The 6000-nt window shown below is 35.3% G+C and overlaps 2 non-coding genes across 2 annotated transcripts; both read left to right on the forward strand.

Annotated features, from left to right (window-relative positions):
* Positions 1–358: 358 nt before the first annotated feature.
* On the forward strand, positions 359–430 carry TRNAE-UUC (transfer RNA glutamic acid (anticodon UUC)). The gene has a single exon. It is a non-coding gene; the product is annotated as a tRNA-Glu (tRNA).
* A 230-nt stretch (positions 431–660) lies between these two features.
* Positions 661–732, forward strand: TRNAE-UUC (transfer RNA glutamic acid (anticodon UUC)). Its single transcript has one exon. It is a non-coding gene; the product is annotated as a tRNA-Glu (tRNA).
* Positions 733–6000: the final 5268 nt, after the last annotated feature.

Consider the following 6000-nt stretch of genomic DNA (forward strand, 5'->3'; position numbering starts at 1 on the left):
AAGAATAGACTAAAGGATATAGGTTTATGAATAGAATTAAGACTTCGTTAAGCAAGTCCGATATGGTCTAGTGGCTAGGATATCTGGCTTACACCCAGAAGGCGCGGGTTTGATTCCCGGTATCGGAGGGAGTGCTTTTGCACCGGTTTTGAAGAATAGACTTAAGGATATAGGTTTATGAATAGAATTAAGACTTAGTTCAGCAAGTCCGATATGGTCTAGTGGCTAGGATATCTGGCTTTCACCCAGAAGGCGCGGGTTTGATTCCCGGTATCGGAGCGAGTGCTTTTGCACCGGTTTTGAAGAATAGACTTAAGGATATAGGTTTATGAATGGAATTAAGACTTATTTCAGCAAGTCCGATATGGTCTAGTGGCTATGATATCTGGCTTTCACCCAGAAGGCCCGGGTTCGATTCCCGTTATCGGAGCGAGTGCTTTTGCACCGGTTTTGAAGAATAGACTTAAGGATATAGGTTTATGAATGGAATTAAGACTTAGTTCAGCAAGTCCGATATGGTCTAGTGGCTAGGATATCTGGCTTTCACCCAGAAGGCGCGGGTTTGATTCCCGGTATCGGAGCGAGTGCTTTTGCACCGGTTTTGAAGAATAGACTTAAGGATATAGGTTTATGAATGGAATTAAGACTTTGTTCACCAAGTCCGATATGGTCTAGTGGCTAGGATATCTGGCTTTCACCCAGAAGGCCCGGGTTCGATTCCCGGTATCGGAGCGAGTGCTTTTGCACCGGTTTTGAAGAATAGACTTAAGTATATAGGTTTATGAATAGAATTAAGACTTGGTTCAGCAAGTCCGATATGGTAGAGAATATAGACGCCTGTATACCGAATTAATTCGGTATACAGGCTGCCTTTACGTAGCCCCATTTGTTGCCCCCCCTTTTCTATCTATCTCGTTCCTCTAGATGGTACCGTGCCCGAGGGGAAATTGCAAGGGATTGAGATTGATGACGTCGCGTATCACGTGATTTTGTTGGCGGGAAATTTGAATTGTAACGCCCACTAGTTGTGGCGGAAGATTTAGTTGATTATTAAGGTGATGGCGCGAAATTTGAATTTATATTTCAGTGTATTGGTATAACGTCACGTGACTTGGTAAAGGTATGTAGTGCCCTTAGTAGTATTGTAGGATATTGTGTACATTTAGGGTATGATTTATTGGTGATTCAATACGTTCAATAGGCCATTTCTACACCCAACCTTTCCGTAATGTTATTCTGTGTATGATTTTAAGGTATCTCAATGTATGTTTATGTTATTCGTATATTACAAGAACTAGATATGGTTTACGTAGTTTATTGAAAAAGGTTCAAATAACCCTATGATGCGGTTCTAGGTACTCATGTTTTGTATTGTAATTATTTGGTGTATCTTTAGGATATTGCGTACATTTAGGGTATGATTTAGTGGTAATTCTATAGGTTTAGTAGACCGTTTCTACACGTACCCTTCCCTTGTTATTTTTTGTATGATTTTGAAGTCTCTCCGTGTATGCTTATGTTATACTAAAGAAACAGTTTTAATTGAGATATGGTTTACGTAGTTTATTGAAAAAGGTTCAAATAACCCTATGATGCGGTTCTAGGTACTCATGTTTTGTATTGTTATTATTTGGTGTATCTTTAGGATATTGCGTACATTTAGGGTATGATTTAGTGGTAATTCTATAGGTTTAGTAGACCGTTTCTACACGTACCCTTCCCTTGTTATTTTTTGTATGATTTTGAAGTCTCTCCGTGTATGCTTATGTTATACTAAAGAAACAGTTTTAATTGAGATCTGGTTTACGTAGTTTAAGCTACGATGATGTTCTAGGTGTTCTCCTGTTTTTATATTGGGTATTGAGTTACAGGGTTAAAACAATAGTACATTTTAATATCATAAAAGGGGAATTACGGCAGTTTTCACACAATTAGTAGGCTTTTTATATGGTAGATTCTGGTTGGTTTATGCTACATTAGATCTTGTAAGATAGTTTTATGCTATTGGAGGCTTACCCTATGGTAGATCCTGGTAGGATTATGCTATATTAGATCATGAAAGATAGGTTTATGATAGGCTTAGTCTATGGTAAATGCCAAAAAAGATAGCTTTACGCTATTGTAGGCTTATTTTATGGTAGATCCTGGTAGGCTTATGCTATTGTAGATCATGAAAGATAGGCTTATGCTAGGTTTATTCTTTGGTAAATGCTGAAAAAGATAGGCTTTTGGTATTTTAGACTTATTCTATGGTAGATCCTGGCAGGCTTATGCTGTATTAGATTCTTTGGTAATTGCTGTAAAAATATACTCTAATGCTATCTTATTCTATGGTAGATCCTAGGCGTTTTTAAAATAGCTTCGCACATGCATTTTATAACTTGATCATTCAAAAGGTTGTAGTGCAATTTATCGTTCAGTTTCCCTGCCTCGGCCTTTGTTAGAGTGAAGACGCTACCCTCGTTGAATACTATCTCCCCTCCATAACGGTTATTTTTATTTTCAAGTTCAAGTAATGATAATTACCCCAGTCGCTGAATGGATCTCCGTCCACTCCTCCATAAATTCCTTCAAAACGTCTTCGGTAACAATAGTTCCCTCCTTCTTTGTCAAACACCGCAGAGCATTCATTACTTAGTCTAACACGGGCGTTCACGCGGTAATCTCCGACATTGGTGGACATTCTTACGACAGGTCTTTACAGCTTAAAAGGTTACAACCGAATGATCTTTATTGCGAGATTTTGTTGATAGCGGGGTTGATAATTAGCCTGAGGGTATATTGACTGATGCTTTTTTATTGTCCTTTATTGGCTACATACCAGGTGGTTTAAGACCTTAAAAGGGGGCGCGGCTAAACCATTTGTATTATCAATGGAATCTGTATTTAGAGTGATTTATGACTCACACAAACGTGTTAAGACATTCCATCTGTTTTTTATTTATACGTAACCACGTTCAGACGTTCTATGTTAGATCCTTAAAGTTAGTCTTATGTTATTTTAGGCTTATGCTGTATTAGTTCTGGAAATATAGGCTTTTGCTAGGTTTATTCTTTGGTAAATGCTGAAAAATATAGTCTTATGCTAGGTTATTCTATGTTACTGGAAAGTTTATGCTATATTAGAGCTTGAAAGATAGGTTTATGCTAATGTAATCTTATTACGACATTCAGTGTCACTTAACTCTAGAGGTATTGTAGGATATTGTGTACATTTAGGGGATGTTTTATTGGTAATTCCATAGGCTCAGTAGACCCTTTCTACACCCACCCATCCTGTAATGCTATTCTCTGTATGATTTTGAGGTATCTATGTATGCTTCTGCCAGCCTTATACTGAAGACACAGTTTTAATTGAGATATGGTTTACATTGAAAAAGGTACAAATTAAGCTACGATGATGTTCTAGGTGTACACCTGTTTTGTATTGGATAGTAAACGAGTTACAGGGTTTAAAGGATAGCACATTTTAATATCATAAAAGGGGAATTACGACATTTTTTACACTAATCGGTAGCCGATAATTAGTTAAAAGGAACAAATATTACTAAAAAAACTCAGAACCTAAGGATTACACTAGTTTTGATACGATTTGGTAATAAATATAATACTAATTGACTAAAATTCAAAGGCTTATGCTATTGTAGATCCTGAAAAATATAGGTTTATGCTATTGCAGGCTTACTCTATGGTAAATCCTGGTAGGTTTATGTTATATTAGAGCTTGAAAGATAGGTTTATGCTAATGTAAGCTTATTACGACATTCAGTGTCACTTAACTCCAGGGGTATTGTAGGATATTGTGTACATTTAGGGGATGATTTATTGGTAATTCTATTGGTTCAGTAGGCCCTTTCTACACCCACCCATCATGTAATGCTATTCTCTGTATGATTTTGAGGTCTCCATGTATACTTATGTTATTCTTATACTAAAGAACTAGTTTTAATTGAGATATGGTTTACATTGAAAATGGAATAAATTTAACTACGACGCGGTTCTAGGTATATGCATGTTTTGTATTGTTATTATTAGGTGTATCTTTAGGATATTGTGTACATTTAGGGTGTGATTTATTGGTAATTCTATAGGTTCAATAGACCCTTTTTACACACACCCTTCCTGTAATGTTATTTTTTGTATGATTTTAAGGTCTCCATGTGTGCTTATGTTTCTCTTCTATTAAAGAACCAGTTTTAATTGAGATATGGTTTACATTGCAAACGGTACAAATTAAGCTACGATGATGTTCTAGGTGTACTCATGTTTTGTATTGTTGTTATTTGGTGTATCTTTAGGATATTGTGTACATTTGGGGTATGATTTATTGGTAATTCCATGGGCTCAGTAGACCCTTTCTACACTCACCCTTCCCGTAATGCTATTCCCTGTATGATTTTGAGGTCTCCATGTATGCTTATGCCAGTCTTATACTGAAGAACCAGTTTTAATTGAGATAAGGTTTACGTAGTTTATTGAAAAGGGTACAAATTAAGATACGATGATGTTCTAGGTGTACACCGGTTTTTGTATTGGCTAGTAAACGAGTTACAGGGTTAAAAGGATAGCACATTTTAATATCATAAAAGGGGAATTACGACATTTTTACACTAATCGGTAGCCGATAATTAGTTAAAATGAACAAATATTACTAAAAAACCCAGAACATAAGGATTACACTAGCTTTGATACGATTTGGTGAATAAATACAATACTAATTGATTAAAATACAAAGGCTTATGCTACTATAGATCCTGAAAAATATAGGTTTATGCTATTGTAGGCTTATGCTACTATTGATCCTGAAAAATATAGGTTTATGCTATTGTAGGCTTATTCTATGGTAGATCGTGGTAGGTTTATGCTATACTTGTTCTTGAAAGATAGGTTTATGCTAGGTTATTCTATCATACTGGTAGGTTTATGCTATGTTATTCTATGGTAGAGCCTGGTAGGTTTATGCTAGGCTTATTGATCCGGGTAGGTTTATGTTATATAAGGCTCAATCTATGGTAGATCCTGGTAGGTTTATGCTAATGTAAGCTTATGTTAGATCCTGGTGGGCTTATGCTAGGTTATTCTATGATAGATCCTGAAAGAGAAGTTCATGCTAGTTTATTCTAGTTGTATAGGCGGAAGAATCAGAGTTTGTATTGGGTTTAGAACATTGAACACTACTAAAATACACATGAATATTGATTAAAATACTAACATTTCCATAATACTATCTTAAAAACCCCAATTTTACCATGCACAAGTGCCTTATTATAAACTAAAGCTGAATTTCATACGAATAATACTAAACTGCAAGGGATTTATATAAAATACATGCAAAAGTTATAGCCGAATACTGGCTAAAATACACATGACTATTGATTAAAATACTGGCATTTATATAACACAAGCTAAAAAAACAACAATTTTACCATGCACAAGTGGATTATTAGAAATTAATACTGAATTTCATACGAACAATACTGAATCACACTTGATTTATATACGATACATGCAAAAGTTATAGCAGAATACTACTAAAATGCACATGAATATTGATTAAAATACTGGCATTTACTTATTACTACCTAAAAAACACCAATTCTACCATGCACAAGTTCCTTATTAGAAATTAATACTGAACTTCATACGAATAATACTAAAGTACACAAGAATATTGACTAAAATATCCATATTGTTATAATGCAAAGTGAAACATACCCCTTTTTATGAAGCAAAAGATGCTTTGTATTAACTATCATGCTTCCACAATTCTATTTCATCTCGAAAGTCACTGCCGTACCTGATTTAAATCTCTGGTGAATCAGCTGTCCATTCGTCATATGTTTTCTATTTAGCACACATTTTAAGGGACATTTTTACCAAAACAAGAATTACATATTACGTAAGGTGCATCGGAGGAAACACGTGATTTCTTACTAATCTTGCCAACAACCTTTTTCTCCAGAGTTCGGAAGTGAAATGACTCTCTATAGTTTACAAAAG

Source organism: Phalangium opilio, unplaced genomic scaffold (assembly GCF_054372755.1).
Source record: "Phalangium opilio isolate 3A_F unplaced genomic scaffold, DU_Popi_V2 ptg000078l_1, whole genome shotgun sequence".
NCBI lineage: Eukaryota > Metazoa > Arthropoda > Arachnida > Opiliones > Phalangiidae > Phalangium > Phalangium opilio.